This window comes from Chenopodium quinoa, unplaced genomic scaffold, assembly GCF_001683475.1.
Source record: "Chenopodium quinoa cultivar QQ74 unplaced genomic scaffold, ASM168347v1, whole genome shotgun sequence".
Classification (NCBI taxonomy): Eukaryota; Viridiplantae; Streptophyta; class Magnoliopsida; order Caryophyllales; family Amaranthaceae; genus Chenopodium; species Chenopodium quinoa.
In genome coordinates this window covers 447,175-467,548 of record NW_018744620.1, presented here as the reverse complement: position 1 = coordinate 467,548, position 20,374 = coordinate 447,175, and positions in this window count along the sequence as shown.

The window sequence follows — 20,374 nt, the reverse complement described above, 5'->3', positions numbered from 1 at the left end:
GGTCTTCATCTTGGATCGCCTTCATAGAAACGCCGTCTTGAGACATCTTCGCCAAAATAAAATTACTAGCTACTACGATTAGGATTAATCTAAATATTAAGGTACAAAAATACTCAACGGTACGCAGACCATGTTTAGATTTACAAAAATACATAACGGATCACAGTCCGTATTTACTATCCTAATCGGGCCCCACTAGTTGCCATTTTCACGAAACCTGTGAAACAATATATTTTCCGTTCATCCATTCACTATATGTGAATGGCCCATGCATTACAAAGAAAAACAAGTAACAATGCATAACGCGCGCGAACTAGTAACTAACTTAGGTGGTTAATCCAATTAACACACCTAATTAAAACTAGTCAAAGTTGTTTAACATTTTATGTGATTAAGACGAAATAATATCATGCAACTAACGAAGCACCCACTAAATTCCGCATCCAACTTAATTAATCTAATTAATTAAGCCGATTAACCCAAATTTTGTCAAAATTAAAATTTTACAAGAACCGAAAAAACAGAGGTCTAACCTCGTTAAAATAATTAAATAAATTAAAAACCGCAAAATTTTGCAAAACGATAGCCCAAGATTTAAGCAAAATAGCCCACCCTCAAAACACGAGGACTGCGCACCATGGTTGTTAGGCAGCCTTTGTGTTGCGTCTGATGCTGGGTGCTAGCATGCTCGCCCAGCGACACACACCATGCTAGCTAGCACCAGCAGCACGCTACGCATGCTAGCTGCTCACTGGCGCTGGCAGCAAGTGGCAGGCTGGCTGGGGCTTGCTGCCTCACTGCCTAGCAGCACGCACAAGCACCTCCAGCAGCCTATGGCCACGCACATAACATCAGCGCACCACAACATCCGCTCGCCATACACAGCAGCAGCACTTCAAGGCACAGCACCCCTATGCGCACCATAGGCAGCCACATGTGGGCTGCATGGGCAGCCCGGCTAGCCTTAGTAGCGCTTGGGTGTTTTTGCCTCGATTTGCGTGCCAATTCTCGGGATTTTAATCCCGATTTACATGTGACGTAAAATTAATCCTAAATTTATTTTAGAATCAATTTAGGGCAAAATGAAATAAAATAAGTCCAACTTAATTAAATTCAATTTTAATGGTGCACAAGCCTAAATCATCCAAAATTACCTTTGAAATAATTTAGGTCTTTCTTGATGCTTTAAAATTGAAGGGCTACACCCATAATTAATTTAACCAAAATGCAAATTAATAATGAGTTTTGACAAAATAGGGAGTTGGAAAAATAAACCCTTTTCATCCAATGAAAAATTTCCCAACAATAACTTGTGTAAAATTGAAAAAATTTACATCTTCTAATATGAAGATTAATCAAAATTCAATCACAAGTTTTGAACTTTAAGGACTTTAATCAACACAAAAATGATTAAATCCAAAAATTAGTTCAACATGGAATTCAGCAATCAAAGTTTCAACCAAATAAACAATTAAAGATTGAATCTTTGAAATTTTAGGGGCTTCAAAATTGTATGTTCACCATAAACATTCACACTCAAAGCAATTTATTTGCAATAATGTGAAAGAAAAAAAAATACAAGTTTATGTGAAAAGTGAACACACCAAATTAAGCACCAATTATAACTTCATAAACATGCTTAATGAGGTTTATAATTGCAGTAGATTAGGGATGCAACCATACATTTTCTACCTTCATCATGCAATAATTAATCAAGGTTAAAAGATTTAAAAAAAATTCGTCAAAAACGAAAAATCCCTCGAAAAACATATTTCTGGGTGGATTTTGGCTTCTGGACAATCCTAAAAGAATCAGAAACGATTTAGAACATCGATTCCACCCAAAAATCACTATTTTTGAGTCGAAATCTGGGTTCATCAGCCAAAATAAAAAAAAATACGAGATTAAAATAAATTAAAACGAGCTTCTAATCCAATTAGAAAGCACAACCAGAAATTTAAATCCATTTTAAATCACCTTAATTAATTATTAGTCACAATAATTAAAGTGTGCACGACTCTAATATCGATGTTGGGTTTCGTTGAGTCCGACTCTACGTGGAAAGGAAATCCACCCAAGACCCGCACACTAATTAAAGCGACTAAGCATGCAATCACTAATTAAAAAACAATTAAGAGAGAGAAAGAAAAGACATTCTTACCCTTAACGCGTGCTTCGCTCGAAACCCGAGCTCTTACTTGAACCCCGCAAATGCAAGGTCTCCTACGGCTCGTACCCACGAACCCGACCCGAACGATCCAATTCCCGAAGGTTAGTCAGGACCCGACCAATAAAAACTAGAGTTTTACGAACTTAAGGTTTTCTCACTTTTCTAAGGAGATGCCTTTTTAGTTCCACTCAAGTGTTCTTCCCAAATCCCAAAACCTTGGTATTTATAGGGAAATGAACCTTGAATTCCCATTCTTGATCAATGTGGGAGAGTTGCAATTTTTCCATTTTATTTTAATTAAAACAAAATTAAAATTGCAAAGAAATCAATAAGTTACAAGTGGCATAAGGAGGAAGAGAGATTAGGTGAGGACCATTTCCAAGGGGGGGACCATGGCCTTGGTGCCTAAGGCAATGCTCACATCCCTTTGGTCCCCACTAAGACAAAATTGGCTTCCTTCATGTGGCTGGCTGGTAGCCTGCCTTGGCTGCCAAGGCTGCCAGCTGGCGCCTAGCACCAAGGGTGGGCAGCCAGCCAGCACACACACGCAAGCATCACAGCCAACCAGCAAGCATCTCACACACAGCCAGCATGCGTGCTGCTAGGCTAGCACATGGCTTGCTAGCACACACGCAAGGCCCTAGCACACCTAGCATGCTAGGCTTTGCGATTGGTCTTTCCTAGCCTAGAACTCACATGGCTAGGCCAATGCGAGGCTACCGCTAGGCTCGTACTTGTAACTTGATTGATTTCGCGTCTCGTCGAATTCTAAATTCCACTTGACTTGCGACGTTTGATCTCGACGCTCTAAGCTCGATATTCGACATCTTTGTTCGTAAACTCCAACGACTCATCAAATTCTTCGGTTTGATTCGTCGTCTCGGATTGGTTGTTCGATTGGGTTCGACCCGAAGGGTTCAGTCAAGATTAAGCTGTAATATCAATAGTACATTAATATTACTGATCGGAAGCGGCCTCCACCTAGGCATTCCGATCACTTGACCTTACTGAAGAATTAGCTATCCGATAATTCTGAACCCTCTATCGGAATAATACACTTGTTGGAAGGACACCATTACTTTCAGGGGTGTTAGTGGTTTAGGGGAAGGGGTTAAGCGGCGCCGGCGTTAGGTGGTCGGAATCGGGGCGGGGGAAGGAGGGGAGGCTGGTGGGGTGGTTTTGGGGTTTGGGTCTGGTGGGGAGGGTGGTTCTAGGGTTTAGGTTTGGGTGGTGGTGGGGATGGTGGTGGCTGAATTGGGTTTGGGGTTATTTAATTTTTTTTGTTTTTGTTTTTTTAAAAAAAACATTTATTATTTTAAAATATAATTTAAATAATTTTTTAATAAAAAAATAAAAGGTTAACCATTTCAAGTAAAAAGGTTAGCCATAAACCTAAAAAAGGTCACTATGTTTTCTAAACCTTGGTGCCACTGAAGAGAGCTGGAAAAAAGTTCGTCTTACACGTAGAAAACCCAAAACCATGAGGCCACCATGTAGAATTTCCTAATAAATTTTGTGTAATAACAAAATTCCAAGTACATAAAATTAGTACTACCTTTCTCAATTTCGTCTAACTCTTTTAATGTTTCTTCGACATCAACAATTGGCACTCCCTTAGCTCTAAACCAATCTTATGAGCAAAGTAGCGCTTGAACTATCTTCAATACAAAAATAATACACATATGTGTATAAACAAAGTCATATTTAGATATAAACAAACTTAATTTCATAAATTAAAAAGATAAAGATGCATTACCTTAGGAGTTAAAGAACTCTGAAATGGATTTAGAGTACGACCTCTCGTACTAAAAGTGGATTCCGATGCAACGATGACAATGGGACGGCTAGTATGTCACGTGCCATGCGATTAAGAACGGATAATGATGACCATTACTACCCCCACCTAGTCAATGCATCTTGTATGTTCTTCCTCCTCCAGCCCTAATTGATCATTTAAGAACCTATCCAACACAATTATCGCATACCTACTTGTCCCCTTTAATATTTTTGCTCATTTTTTTAGGTTTTTCACATAATCGAAACCCTCTTCAACACTATTAACAAATCTATTGACATATTATCTCCATATTAAGCACTTTGAGGAATAGTAGAAATATACATTTTTCTATAATCATGAAATAAAGTGTTAGTGAATTCTTTCACATCATTAGCAGTTAGTGTTAATTCAACAACTACCATCTTAGAGTGAGGGTCGATACCAAAAGCAACATAAATGAAATTATTCATTTTCTCTACATTTCTCCAATACTTATCAAATATTTTTTTTCATTGCAATGGTCATTGCTTGAAAATTTAAATCCCCACTTTTTTCTCACTTATTCAACATATCATACATAGGAGCAATTTCATAAACCTTTATTAGCTGTCACATGATGTGAACCAAAAATACGTCTAGTCAAAACATAAAACCCCTATAAAAACAAAACCAACCTCTCCACTTTTTCCCAATCTTCAGATTCAAAAGGCCTTTCATTATCATTCAAATCCTCTACATCAGGAGAGATAACCTACTAAAAAAAAACGTTGAAATTTCAAAGTCGTGTCCAACATTGTATATGTGGAGTTCCAACAAGTGGGGACATCAAAGGATAAGGAAGATTTGGAATCTATGTTCGCTTTTTGCACAAGATCTTTAAATCTAGTATTCTTGCTGGAGAATTCTTAACATATATCACAACATTTCTAACGACTCTATCAATATACACACTGTTTAGGGTAAAATTACCCATGACAAATGGACCAATCCGGACCTTCCACATGTCCACCATGTGGGCCAATCAGCGTCCGCCACTTGTCATCCTGAAAGGTCCAACATGGACTAATCAGGCCACGCCATGTGGCCCATTATCCGCCAACCTGGAAAACGGCCATCACAGGCCCAATTCCCGAGGCAAGCTCAATCAGTACTAGGTTTTTCCAGAAAACCTAGTATTGGGCACGTACTTCGAGGATATATAAACATGTCATTAGCCTCCATTAAAAGGAGAACATTAATTAGACTCACAAAAACACCTAGATCACTCCTCACCTAGAGGAACCAGATCTCCCAACCTTTACTTTTCCGCACTATTCACTCCTCATACACGTTCTAACTTGATCGTCGGAGGCGGAACTCCCACCACAAGGAGTCTCCGTTGTTTTGCAGGTACAGGCGCAAGGATACCAGTCCCAGAATTGTAACTCTCCCGCAGGACATCAAAAAACCCCAAAACATTTTGGCGTCGTCTGTGGCGAGAGTACTTTCGAGATGGCATCACAGTCTGTACCGACTCAGAGCGAGAGGCGTCCTATGGACGACCCTCAGGTCTATAGTGACCAGGATACCGAAAATGAGGTTGAGGTTGAGACTCATACGGCCCCAAACGGGACCTTACGAGCTCGACGAACCCGTTCTTCTGAAAAGAAGGAACGAAAAGATTGCCAAGTTGGATCTAGTAAACCTGCCGGCCAGCCACTTGATCATCAACAGGCGGCCGAGGGATCTGCTCCCATCACTAGAAGTGAACTCATGACTTTCATGAATAACTTCAAAGGGGAGATCCAGGATCTCATTAATAAGAAGACGCCTGCTCCCTCCAAGGAGCAGTCAGCTAGAAAACCTTCTCATTCTGGAAGAAGGAGAAGGAAGCCTGTACAGGGTCGAGAGGCGACTTCTCACCCTAATTCTAGGAAGTGGGAGCCGCCTGTGATTGACTTAACAAAGTATCGCTTTCCTTCACTAGGAAAGAGAAATCCCATTCGTCATGTACAAGCGGATGGGTCAAAGAAAACTTACTCAGATGCTCGACTGTTGCTAGAGCAGAAGGAGAATGACCGACTGTCAGAGTCGGCCTCTACTTTAGATTTTCAAGATAGTTTGCATAATACCTCCATGAGGTATACTCAATCAAATTATGACAGTCAGACAGGCGGTACCTCCCGTCGGTCCGGAACTCATAAAGATCAGTCGGTACCGAATGTACCATTCGTACCGCAACAACATTACTTCTTGCAGCCTCCTTTGTTTGGAGGACAGGCGGCAAGAAACGTCCAACCATTGGATTGGCAACTACGGTTGCTCAGACTTGGAGAACAGCCGTCCGCCTTCTCCAAGGAAATTATTGAGGCCGCCTAGCCGGCCAAAGTGAAGAATGTGTTAGTAGGCACCTATGACGGCACTACTAACCCAGAAGATCATCTAATGGCGTTCACCAACCTAATGTACCTCCAAGGGTTGGATGATCCCACTTGGTGCAAGTGCTTCCCAGCCACTCTCAAGGGAATCGCACAACAATGGTTCGGCAACTTGCCGACTGGTTGTGTGAATAATTTCAAGACACTTGCCTACCTGTTCACCTCCAATTTTGCTATGAACATTCCTGCTAAAAAGACGACCCTTGACTTAAGGACTATTCAGCAGGGTGAGAAGGAGGGACTCCGTTCCTACATCAGGCGATTTAACCTGATGAGGATTCAAATACAAGGGCTGCCGGATGAGGTAGCCTACACTGACTTTTTCAGAGGTCTTAAGGATGGGTCGACTTTCAAGTTCGACTTGGTCCGAAAGAGAGTTGCGACTCTCCAAGAAGCATTGATTGAAGCGGAAGCCTATATACAGGCGACTGATCTCTATAACACTGGAAAACAGTCGGATGGAAGGAGGTCTGACAAGAAAGAAAGCCGACCAAAGCAATGATTAAACAACTAGTCATGTAAAAACAAGCGGCACCCTATTGAGGATTATCAATTATTTCCATTGCAATTACCATGAGGAAGCTCTTACCCAAGGTGAATCTTAATTACTGAGTAAAATTCTGGAAGAAGTCGTTTGTGAGCTTCTAACCAGGTGGACTTCTCCTCATGCCAAGCATCTATTTGATATAGGCGGCATCAAAGGCTGCAAGCAATACATCCGGCCAGCTCCATATATGCTCACCCAACAATTATAATGCCATATGTATTTCGATTCAAAAGAAACTTTTTCCAGCTTGCATCATATACGGGTCAACTAGTGGGTCTTGGTCTGGCTGAAACAAAACCGATAACCAGCCGTATCAAACAAGAGTTAGGTGCATGAATAGCAGCCGGCCATCTCTACGCAACATTAGTTAGCTCTTGATAAAACATCCGGCACTCTCAGCATTTGAGAGCAGGCGGCATTATAAAGTTAGTCAGCATTCGGTCAGCCAAACAGCCGGTGCTCGTCGAGGGTAGCCTTGAGAATTGACTATATGTATTTAAAGCAAGAATTCCGAGTATAATCATACAACCGGCCACCCTTGTTAATAAAGAACAGGCGGCCATAAGCACTCCTCAAGACTACAGCCGGCTGCCAGCCTAGCCATGAACAGGTGGTTCTAATGACGAGCCGAATGAGTTTGTTTTATGCGTAAGTAAGGGATGCTCGATACCCATGAACGCTTTGTGATTGTAATCACAACAAGCAGCATCATGATCAAGCATTGTGGTCTCAAAGCTGAGGATTGGAGGTCTTGCCTAAGGAAAACAAGCGGCATACCGAATGCAATTATTTATCGTGGGTTTGCAGCCTTGTTTTAGGCTACCATCATCATTATTATGATTGGAAAAAAAAAGAAAAAAAAAAAAAGATAAGGGAAAAGCTGCCTAACAGTATGGCAAATTATCATTCCCATGCATGAGAATAAGACAAAAGTATAAGATCCCCTCAAAAAATATTGCCTAAGGTTAGTAAAACCGGCTGTTTAGGCGGCACCCTATTGAAGACCGCCTCCCTTCTGTTTAGGCGGCACCTTACTAAAGACCGTCCTCCACTTATTTGTGTGACAGTCTATCAAGCAAGAGAGGCGGCATGAATAGTAGTCGGCCCCCTATACGACGAAGTCTCGTAGCTATGAAAGCAGTCGACCCTCATTAATTTCACTAAGGGGCTAAAGACCGGCGGCAAATGTGTGGGCCGAACAGCAAGATCGCAAATCACATAAAAACAAGTTTAGCACGACCACATGTTCCCATTAAAAGAAAGTAGAGTCATCAATCCTCCATGGACGGGAACTAAGTGATCCATCTGCTCTAACACATGTGATTATTTCAATACTTGATACTGATTCAGAGGGGCATGTCGCATGTACCTGTACAGTCGGCTACTCTCCATTGAGTATTTTACTCTATCTTAAGAGGGGCATGCCGCCTGTACCTTTACAGTCGGCTACTCTCCATTAAGTATTTTACTCTATCTTCAGAGGGGCATGCCGACTGTACCTTTATAGTCGGCTACTCTCTATTGAGTATTTCACTCTTTCATCATAGGGGCATGTCGCGGTACCTCTATAGTCGGCTACTCTCTGCTTTGATTATTTTACTCTATCACCAGAGGGGTATGCCATCTGGACATACACTCAGCTACTCTCCATAGAAGATGGCCGACTGGTTCCAAAACAGACGGCCACCCTCCTATACTTAGCTAAAAAATGATCAGGGCCTGGCCGACCTTGTGCCTAAACAGGCGGCTACCCTCCTCTTACTTAGCACCTACATTCACCAAGAACTAACCAAGGCCACAAGCCGAATGATCAGTCCAGGCGCCAAGCCAACTGATCCAATCTTTAAACTAATACGACATGTCCTAACATCATAGCAGGCGTCCGGCGGCATCCCTCCGGATGAAATTCGTCGCAGAGAGCAGCTCCCTTTTGGGTGGAACAATTCTCTATAAACTAATTACACGACACCTATACGACTGTCCCCAAGGGCAACCACGTAGCCGTTTTTGAGACAAGGATAACTCTATCACTAACCAAACCAGTGGTAGTAGTTAACATATGAGTCAGATGACTGCCTGTATTACTTGGGATAAATGCAGGGGGTACCTCTTGAGTTAATAGCCAACAAACATTGGCGAATCAAGGGGTCCAGCCGGCCTCCGCCGCCTGGTACCTCTACTACTCAAGCAGGAGTGACGGCGACTGAGTAACACCAACGTTAACTCATAGTCACTCCCTCAAACTTGGTATGGAACCTAAAAGGTTTTAAGTAGACCGCCTGTTTTTTGGCAAACAGGGGCTATAAAACCACTATTCCTACTAGGTTACCACTCCTTGGGTTAATAGCCAACAAACATTGGCGAATCAAGGGGATCAGCCGGCCTTCGCCGCCTGGTACCTCTACTACTCAAGCTAGAGTGTGACGGAGACTGAGTAACTCCCATGTTAACTCATAGTCACTCCCTCAAACTTAGTATGGAGCCTAAAAGGTATGAGTCGCCCGCCTGTTTTTAGCAAACAGGGGCTCTCAACCACTACTTCTGCTAGGTTAACAACCTTTGAGTTAATAGCCAAGCAAAACTTGGCGAATCAAGGGGACTATCCGGCCTCCGCCGCCTGGTTTCCCTACTACTCAAACAAAATAGGTAGTGATTGACTAACCGCAAGGTTAACCAGTCGCCCTCCTTAGTACGGAACCTAAAAGGTATGAGAGGTCCGCCTGTTTTTTGGCAAACAGAGGTACTCGACCACTATTCTCACTAGGTTGGCTATACTTAAAGTTGTCGTCTGTAACCCAACAGGCGTAGCTACTTCGGTTGGACGTCCCGTCTGACGCTTGCTTCTATGCAGCCACCAAAGCAGACGACCAGCCATCCCCCAACGAAATAAACTAAGTACCAAACTTAGTATATTGAATCAAAAGAGGCCAACGGCCGGATAATGCTAAACGCTTACCCCCTGTGCAATAGTTGACAGTCCACCTGATCAGGGGCTATCTGCATAGTGGGGCAAAGAATCGGCATCTGTCTAGTTCGGCGGCAATCATTATTATGATTGATTAACTTTGAAAATGTCATACCGCCCAAGGTATCAAAATTTTCTAAGTTAATCAAATCCATCTCCCATTAGAACTAGACAAGATGCCGACTGAACAAAGTTTCGAGGGTCTAACTTTCGAAAGGAACAATCCCTACTGGAAAGAGAGATTACTCCTTCCGAGGGGCAAATGTTTAGGGTAAAATTACCCATGACAAATGGACCAATCCGGACCTGCCACATGTCCGCCATGTGGGCCAATCAGCGTCCGCCACTTGTCATCCTGAAAGGTCCAACATGGACTAATCAGGCCATGCCATGTGGCCCATTATCCGCCAACCTGGAAAACGGCCATCACAGGCCCAATTCCCGAGGCAAGCCCAATCAGTCCTAGGTTTTCCCAGAAAACCTAGTATTATGCACGTACTTCGAGGCTATATAAACATGGCATTAGCCTCCATTAAAAGGAGAACATTAATTAGACTCACAAAAACACCTAGATCACTCCTCACCTAGAGAAACCAGATCTCCCAACCTTTACTTTTCCGCACTATTCACTCCTCATACACGTTCTAACTTGATCGTCGGAGGCGGAACTCCCACCATAAGGAGTCTCCGTTGTTTTGCAGGTACAGGAGCAAGGATACCAGTCCCGGAATTGTAACTCTCCCGCAGGACATCATAAAACCCCGAAACACACGCCATGCTCACTAATACCATCCCAAACAATTAAATAAATGATATGAGCAATGCATCTAATATGAAGATTTTTTCCATCATTAACACATCCGGTTCTTCTAACTATTCTACTTAAGTGTGCACAAGCAACATAATTTGAAGAAGCATTATCAACAGTGACAGTAAAAAGCTTATCATCACAATACCCTAATATTTTAAACATGCCTCAACTACTTTTTCACTAGCCTCTCCTTTATGACTAGTAATTGGACATCTTTTTATGTAATTTCCGATCATTGTCAATGAAATGAGCCGTAAGACACACATAATTGATTCTTTGTGTTAAAGTCCAAGTATCAGTGGTCACAGAAGTTCTTTGACATGTCTTAAACATTTCTCTCCATTTCTCTTTTTCACTATAATACATCTTTAAACAATCACGAGCAATGGTAACACAAAATGGAATGTGAAATTGTGGACATGCAACTTGCACAAACGCCTAAGACTATGTTTTTCCACATGTTTAAATGGTAACTCATTAACAATAATCATTTGAATCAATGTCTCTCTAACTTCATTCAAGTTAATATTCCTACTCCCACACTTTAATTCACCATTCTTATTTTCTTGATCAAAATGCAATTTAGTTTGCTTTTCTTTGACCTTTTCTTTCTCTATATTGGCAGGATTTCCAAGACATTGCATGATTTAGCATGGTTTTTAACATTTTTTGAACCATTAAGAATACCATCAACATCAAAAGCAGTTTTAGGACAAATCTTACATTCAGCTCGTATTTTCCATTCTCAACATACTCTATTCAATATTTCCAATACTTAGCTTTCCTCTTACTTTTTCTTTTTCCATTGATATTCCCGCCCGCTTTTATCTTCTTATCCCGAAGCAAAGTAGATTTCATCCATATCCGCTTCAAAAAGTGGTTGTGACATTTGTTGACAAAAAGCAAGAGCCCGTTTGGATTGTGAGCTCTCCATCTACAATATAATTATACATGATATAAGTAATTTGTAACAATTATAAACATATATCCTATTATGAAAAATATGAGAACAACTACATTGCAAGAATAAGAATCTGTGGTTACTTGTTGATCCTAAACATATAAAACAATAGAATTCAATAAGTAAAGTAACTAATTCAAAAATGTGAGAACATCATACATACACTATAAAAAATAAAAGGGAAATTCTCAATGGTGCTCTTAAGATTTTTTTTTTTTTTTTCCCTTCTAAATGGTAAACACTTAAACAACAAATTATCAATGGTAATCTATAATTGCTAAAATTAATTCAGTGGTAACATTAATGACATTAATTAGAGCTGTCAATTCGGGTAAATAGGTCGGGTTTGGGTCGGGTAAGTGTGGTTCGGGTAAGTGTGGTTCGGGTCGGGTCATTTTGGGTTAATGTCGTAACCTATACGGGTCGGGTTCGGGTTGGGTCATGCTTGAGTCGGGTAATGTCGGGTCATACATCTTATCGGGTTTGGGTCGGGTTTAGGTCAGGTTAATAGCAGGTCGGGTTACATTCGGGTCGGGTGAATAATATGTCGGGTTTAATTCGGGTTAAAACGGGTTAGGGTCATTCTCGGGTTTGAGTCGGGTCGGTTCAAGTCAATAATTTGCGGGTTATAATCAGGTCGGGTCATTTCCAAGTCGGGTCATTCTCGGGTTCAATTCGGGTTCGGTTCAAGTCAATTATTTGTGGGTTACAATTAGGTCGGGTCATATACAAGCGGGTCATGTTCGGGTTCAAGTCGGGTTTGATTCAAATTGCAGGTTATAATCAGGTCGGATCATTTCCAAGTCAGGTCATGTTCGGGTTCGCGTCTCAAATATTGGGTTAATCTGGGTAACGGGTTGATTTCAGGTCGGGTCATATCAGGTTCGAGTACAATTTTTGGGTCGGTTTGTTAACAGTTCATGTAATGACATTCACGTTTAATCATTATCAATTACTTCATTTATTGTAAGAGAAATAATTTCAGATATGTTTAAATTCGAGGTAATAAGTTCTAATAAGTTTAGATAAGATCTACATAATAAGTTCATTTGATTCCAATAAGATAGGTTTAGTTTAGATTTTTAGAAGATAAGTTCAAACCCTATTCTAATCTATTCACATTGATTACATTCATTTTAGGGATAACAATTTCAGATAAGTTCATATTCGAGATGACATGTTTAGATAAAATACAATAAGTTCATATAACTTCAGATAAAATAGGTTTAGTTAGATAAGTTAAAATACAATAATTTATTTTTCTAAACTTATTTTATTTGAAATTATCTAAACTTATTTATTTTTTATAAGTTCATATCCGAGTTCACGTCTTTTTTTAATGGCATTTTTTAAAAAAACATTTAAATGGCATCATTCAAAACATTTAAATAAGATTATAGGCAAATGAATAATAAAATTAGAAAAATAAAAGACCAAAAAAAGCCTTTTAACAACCTTAGTTCGGGTCACCACTTTCTCGAGTTCAGACAAGTCAAGTCATGATCGGGTACAGGTAAATTATTTGGGTCAGATTATCATCGGGTCATTGTCATATACTCATGCTCGCATTCAATCATTATCACGTTCAATTCAATCATTATCCGAAATTATTATTTTTTTAACTTTTTTTTATTTGAATTTTTTTTTTTTTATAAAATATAAGAGAAAACAAACAAGCCTAAGGTCAAATAGTATTTGTAAACCGTAATTGACTACATTAATGCACATGCACCTACAAAGTAGTAGTATTCATAAACCACAATTGCTTAATTGAAATATAGAATGAACTTGCACCTAAAAAGTAGTAGTATTCGTAAATCGTAATTACTAAATTTAAATAAAGAATGCACATGCATCCATAAAGTAGTGGTATTCATAAATTTTTATAGGTTTTTTTGAGACATATAAATTGTAATACATTTGATAATAGAGAATTTTATTGAAAATATTTGAATAAGCTTAAATAGGAAAATAACTCATAGGATAGGGAAAAAAAAAAGGATATGACGTAATCTTAGATTGCTAGTTAATTTCGGGTCAATAACAAGTCGGGTTGATTTCGGATCGGGTTAGTGACAAATCGGGTTAAATTTCGGGTCGGGTTAGTAATAGATCGGGTTAAATTCGGGTCGGATTAGTAATAGGTCGGGTTAAATTTGGGTCGGGTTAGGAATAAGTCGGGTTGAATTCGGGTCGAGTTAAAATCGGGTTTTGACGGGTTACAACGAGTTTGGGTCAATTTCGGTTCAGGTCAGGTTCGGTTCAAGTCAATATTTTACGGGTTATATTCGGGTCGGGTCATTTCCAGGTCAGTTCACGTTCGGGTTCGGGCCTCAGATACTTGGGTTAACTCGGGTCTAGGGTTGGTTTTAGGTCGGGTCATATCGAGTTCGGGTCATCATTTTTTCGGGTTTAGACGGGTCGGTTAATAATCGGGTTTGGGTCGGTATTTCGAGTCGGGTCAGCTTTTGACAGCTCTAACATTAATACATAATTATTAGCCTAACCCTAGTAACTAAAGGCAAAATGACTAATATAACCCTATTAATTAAATAAATAAAAAAAAAACCAGCCACCCCAACCCCAACCCACTGCTAGCCCCCCTCTCCCTGGCAGCGGCGGCCAACGGCCCTTTCCATGGCAGGGGCGGCCATTTTCTGCGCCCTAAAACCCTCCCTTCTTCTTCAGTCTCTCTCCAATTTTCCAGAAACCCGCCATTTTCATCTCTTTCTCTCTCCTCAATGACGCCACATTCCTACTCTCTCGATTCCCAAACCAAATTCTCCGACCTTGCCGGAAAATTCTTCGCCGCCAATTCTCCGGCTGAATTCGCTGCCGCAATCACCGCCGTTGAATCGCATCTCTCCGTTCACTCTCCCGACCAAAACCGCCATTTCTTCTCCCTCGCTTTTCCTGCTTTTCTCTGTAAGTTCTTCGGCTTCGCCGTTTCTTCGTCTTCTCCGCAAAAATCTCCTTCTACTGCAGCTGGTTGGATCGATACGGTGTCGTTCTCTAATATTTTGAACTCGATGGTAAACTATTTAGCCTTTTGTCGCCCAATGGAACCCTAATGAATTCAATTATGGCTCCTGCGACCCTCTCCCTGGCAGCGGCTGCCGGCGACCCTCTCCCTCCCTTCCCCTGGCATCGGCGACCCTCAGATCTCCTTCCCCGATTCCCAGCCCAGCCACCACCTTAAATCTTGAGGAGAGAGAAAAACCCTAAAAAAACCTTTAATCTCCTTCAATGGTGTTTTCCAACAGCTGTAACGCTAGGGTTTTTCCCGCATTCGAGTGATCTTGCGATTTCCTCCGAACTTTGTTCACCAATTGAGCACCAAGGCTCGCCAGAACTATAGCAACATCCGCATCAGTTTCTTAGGGTTTTATGGGTGGTGGTCAAGGTGGTGATAGAGGCGGAGGCGCCGCGAAAGAGATAGAGGAAATGATCGGAGGGGTCGCCGCCGGCGCCAGGGTCGTAGGTAGGCAGGGGCTGGGCTGGGTTGGGGGAGGGGCAAGATGTGGGCGGTTTTTTTTAATAGGGTATTTTAGACATTTCTCTTTTCCCTCCCTTTTAAAACATTAACCATAGTTAATATTTCCTTAAAATGCTTAACTAATGTTACATATTTAACATTTTAGTGTTTACCATTGAAAATAAAAAAAAACCTTAAGAGTACTATTGAGAATTTCCCAAAATAAAAATAGTAAACAATAACCAATAATTTAAGTTCATACAACTAATTAAACTAAAAAATTAAAAAATTAAAAAAAAACATGAATTCGAATAAAATGAACTCAAAATCACAAAAACCACTAGAAAAATTCATAAATAAAAGAAAAATCAACTAAAACAAGTAATTAAAATCGAAAAAATATATATATAAAAAATTAAACAATAAAAATTTCAACATGCAAACAGCGAACAATCATGAATAGCAATTTAAACATGAATAAACATATAAACCCTTCAAAAATTTATAAATTCTCACACTTAATTCATAATTTTGAATATAAAATACCCAAACATAATTAGATTTAGATTTAAAAAAGAAAAAAAAAAAAAAAAAAAAAAAAAACTAAACTTACCGTAATTGAAAAGTGGGAATAGAAGGATTACAACACTTGTTTAGCCAGGGGGCCAAGCAATAACTATATACTAAAATACTAACCCCGGTAATAACACATGTCATCTCTTGGTGTGTTGTTAGTTTTTTTTTTTTTTTGTTTTTTTTTAATATTCTATAAATAAGATTGTAACTTTTAAGGCAATCATTGAAGCTTGTAAGAAAAACTTAATATCTTTATATATATCGTTCTTATTATAAAATCCTTATATCTTATTTAATGATTTTTTTGGCTAAATTATACTCTGTATTAATTTGCATTTTACATAAAAATATTTTTGGAAAATATAATTGGTTAAGAAAGCTTTTTTTAAAAAAAATAAAAATAAATTACTCCTTTGTTATGACTAATGAGTTTGACGTAATCTTAAGTATCATATATTTTAAAAAAATATAGTTACATAATATTAGCAATATCTTTTTTTATTAAGCAAGTGTACTGTTACGTTAATTGTGATTTTAACTTGCCAAATTGTTGTTTCTAATATTTTCAAAACAAATTATTTCTTTCCCTTATTCTCTAATAATTATAAGGAAAAATACACTTTAATAATCCCAAGTATGGGCGATTTACTTCTAATAATCCTAACTAAGGTTTATTATCTAATAATCCCAACTATGTGTGCTATGAGTTTGCCTCCAATGGTCCCAATGACCGGTAAGCAAGGGTTGATCCCACAAGGACTAAGGGGAGCACCAACAAATATCGATTTGTGATAAGTTAAGTCAAGTCTTTTTGGGTTATGAGTTATAAAGAAAACCACAAACAATAATAACAAGGATCTTGGGAAGGTATCCACCAATCAAGTCATTAACAAACTACAATTTACCATACAAGAACTAGCAATTTGGGGGATAAATTAGGGGAAGTCATCTAAGACACCCAACTACTCTATCAAGTTAGAGAGATTACTTGAATCATGAATTCAACCTACTCTCGTGGTTACAAAGTATAAAACAAGTGTTAAAGCATAATCACGATGACATGAACATTCCCTTGACTAGAAATTCCTATTCTCATGGCATTTTAAGTCAATTAAGCATAAGGGAGCTAACTCAAGTTCATCTCTCGATCCATCGTTGAGAAATTAAAGCTTAGATAAATAGTTCAATGGCCATATACAAGAACTAACAATAAAACCACTTAAGCTCAACTAATTAGCACCCCACGTTAGCTAAATCAACACATGCAAACAAGTATTTGTGAATTCATCAATGGCTTCAACCAAACTAAGTAAAACAACTACTCACAAATCATAATAAACTGCAAAATTAAAGGAATTAGCAACTAAGAAAATGAAATCAAAAACTAATCTAACATAAAAAAAAAAGTAATTAAGGATGAAAAGATACAAAAATAAGTAAATAAAAAAACAAAATAGGAGAGAGAATAAGAAATCCTCATTGATATTGTAAGGAGTATTCAAATGTTTAAGTCTCCTTCTTTCAATTCTTCATATTCCAAGCTTTTAACAAGTTTCTCTCACTTTCTCTCTCTAGAAAATGAGAGTTTCTCTCTCTAAAAACCCTATCTAAGCTAAAACTACAGAAGATTTTCTCTCCTTCAAAAAACAAGCTAAGGGTCTATGTATATCACCCCTAAATTACATAGAAAGCTCCGTTAAAATATTCGCAAAAAAGCAAAGGCGCGGCATCTCCAAGTGACTAGAGAGGCCGCGCCACCTCAAAATAGGTGATGGGAAGAATGTTTAGCTGTAGCGAGGCGCGGCCTCTCCAAAGGAAGGTCACGACCGCGACGAGAGGAGCGACCTCTCCAAAAGTTAGGTGCGGTTGCGCCTAGCGTGTCAACACTTCAACATAATCTTCAAACAGTCAGAACTTCTTCATTACTCGTCGAAAAAAGGCATGTGACCACTTGGAAAGCTCTTGAGCTGAACTTTAATTTCCAATTTGAATCACCTCAAATCGTTGAGTAGAAAAAAAGATATGGCCAGTTGAAGTTGACCTTTGCACAAAAGTTCTTCCTAAATTCTTCCAAATGCTCTTATTTCACTCTAAGACATTCTTTCATGTTTATTTCATAGCTTCATCAAGTCGTGCTTGCCTCTTTCCTTATCCTTACGTCCTCAATCACTCCATAGACTTCATGGGTGCCAATAAGCGCTAAAATGCATCAAAAACACAAACAAAACCCGTGAAGCATGGGGGTCCCAAAAATTATTGCATAAAATTAGAGTAAATAATGAACTATGATACCGATTTTACATGAAAATGAGGCTCAAAACTACCTAAAATCATATCAAATAATAAGTTATCAGCCCTCTACCACCCCATCTGACCTACCCCCGACCCACGAAACCACCCACCTCGACCCTAAAAACCACCAACCCGCGTCCATCGAATCAAAACCAAGCGCCCTCTCCCTTCCTTCACCGCCAAAACTGCCCCTCCTCCCTTTCCCCACCGCCGAAACGGCTGATGTCGAGGGTAAGGAAGGGAGGAGGGGCAGTTTTGGCGGCGGAGGAAGGGAGAGGACGCCTGGGACGGGTTGATGGTTTTTAGGGTCAGGGTGGCTAGGTAGGTGGTTTCAGGGGTCGAGGGCAGGTTAAATGGGATGGTAGAGGGCCGATTGGCCTGTTTCGGTGGTTTAAGGGGGTGGTCGGCTGGTTTCCGGCGAGGTTAGAGTTGGGGTTAGGGTTTGGTAGTGGGGGAAGGTGGCTGGGAATTTTGGGGATTTTTTTTCTTTTTTTATGTTATATTTTGGACCAATCACGTGTTGACACGTGTTATGGTAACTTGTTATAACAGGTCGTTGACTTAGTATTGATCGGTTGAGACCATTGGAGGCAAACACTAGATAATAAAACTTAGTTGGGATTATATATTAGATGTAAATCGCACATAGTTGGAATTATTATAGTGTATTTTTCCTAATTATAATTTATATTACTACGAATTATTAATGATTTATCTACCAATAGCTATATTATACTAATAAATCATATATATTCCACCTTGACTACCTTTTCTAATTTATAGTTAAGGTCAAATATTGGCATACAGGATCTTATTAGATTTGTTCATCTCTGTTTATAGTTTTTAGGAAAAATTGATTTAAATAATACAACCTTTGTCCCATTTAAATCTATTAATCCAAGATTTAGGAGGTCTTTAATTTTTATTAGGGCAAACCAGTCACCAATCTACAACATCAGGTCACCATGCCACGTGTCATGTTCTAATTCATCCAAATGTATATTTTACATTTTAAAAAATTAAAAATAATAATAATTTTAATTTCTTTTCATTCTCCTTCCCCTTCCTTTCCCCCTCTATTAAATTAGGTCCCGTCCTCTCCCTACCTCCATTAAATCAATCCCCTTCCCCTCCACCTCCACCTCCATTGAATCAGCGCAGCGACAACCTCTTCCCCTCCCCTTTTTCGACCACCCCTTTATCCTCCTTTTCCCAACCGCTCCTCCCCCCTTCCCCTCTTTATCCCGACCACCTTTATTTCCCCTTCCCCTTTATTTTCGCCCCTCCCCTCCCCTTTCCTTACACTTTTTTGACCACCCACCCTCTTCCCCTCCCCCCACATCCACTTAAAACGGCGATTCTAAAATCCCGAAACCCCATGCACCCTTGAATTCCTTATATGAAAAATCATGCATCTTGATTAGAAAAAAGAAAATCAATAGTTGTACATTCTATACCAATTTTTTTTAAAATAATTAAGGTTGTTAAGGAATTTGTGTATAAACAAATTTACAAATATTTTGTTTTTTATACAGAATAAATAATAAATCATCTAGATCAGAGAGAGATAACTTCAAAGATAATAGTAAATCCGATACAAATTCAAAATTTTAAAAGCTAAGGTGATAAAGAAAAATTTATTTAAAAGGTTACCTTTACAAATATGTTAAATTAATTATAAAAAGAAATCTATCTTGGGAATAATACATTTTGGGTGTGTAAGTTGAATAGTTTGGAAATGGTAATTGTCGTTTTTATTAAGGGATTTCTAAGATTACATGTTTATATAAAATATTTAAATAAATTTTTGTAATACGCAGATATTGTACTAACTTTAATTTGACTAAGTATTATTAATAACATATAAATGCGATTATTATTAAGTACAAGTTATTGGATTAGTTGGTGTATATTTTCATATTATGTTATTTACTTATCAATTTAAAAGATATTTTTTTATTTAGTGAAATAAAAGATATTGATAGTCAGAGTTGTATATTAACATACTAGATTAAACTCGTGCGTTGCACGATTTGAATAATTTTATTATTTATGCATAAAAATAGTTGTTTTTTTTTTCATTTGTGTAAAAATAGAGTGACAATTATTTTTTGTTTGAAAAATATATAGTGTAGATTAAAAAGTTTAATAATTGATGACATCACACATAGAAATGGAGGGAAAAGTTTTAAGAGAATGACACGTAAGATAGTTTAAGGATTGATGATGTCAGCAATATTTTATTTTGTAATAGTTAATAGATATGGTGGTCAAAGTGATTTGATGCATTAAAAAATGGAGGGAATTGTGTTGTTACATGTTATTTAAACTACTTATAATGGTTTCAAAAAAAAAAAAAAAAAAAAAAAAAAAATACTTATAA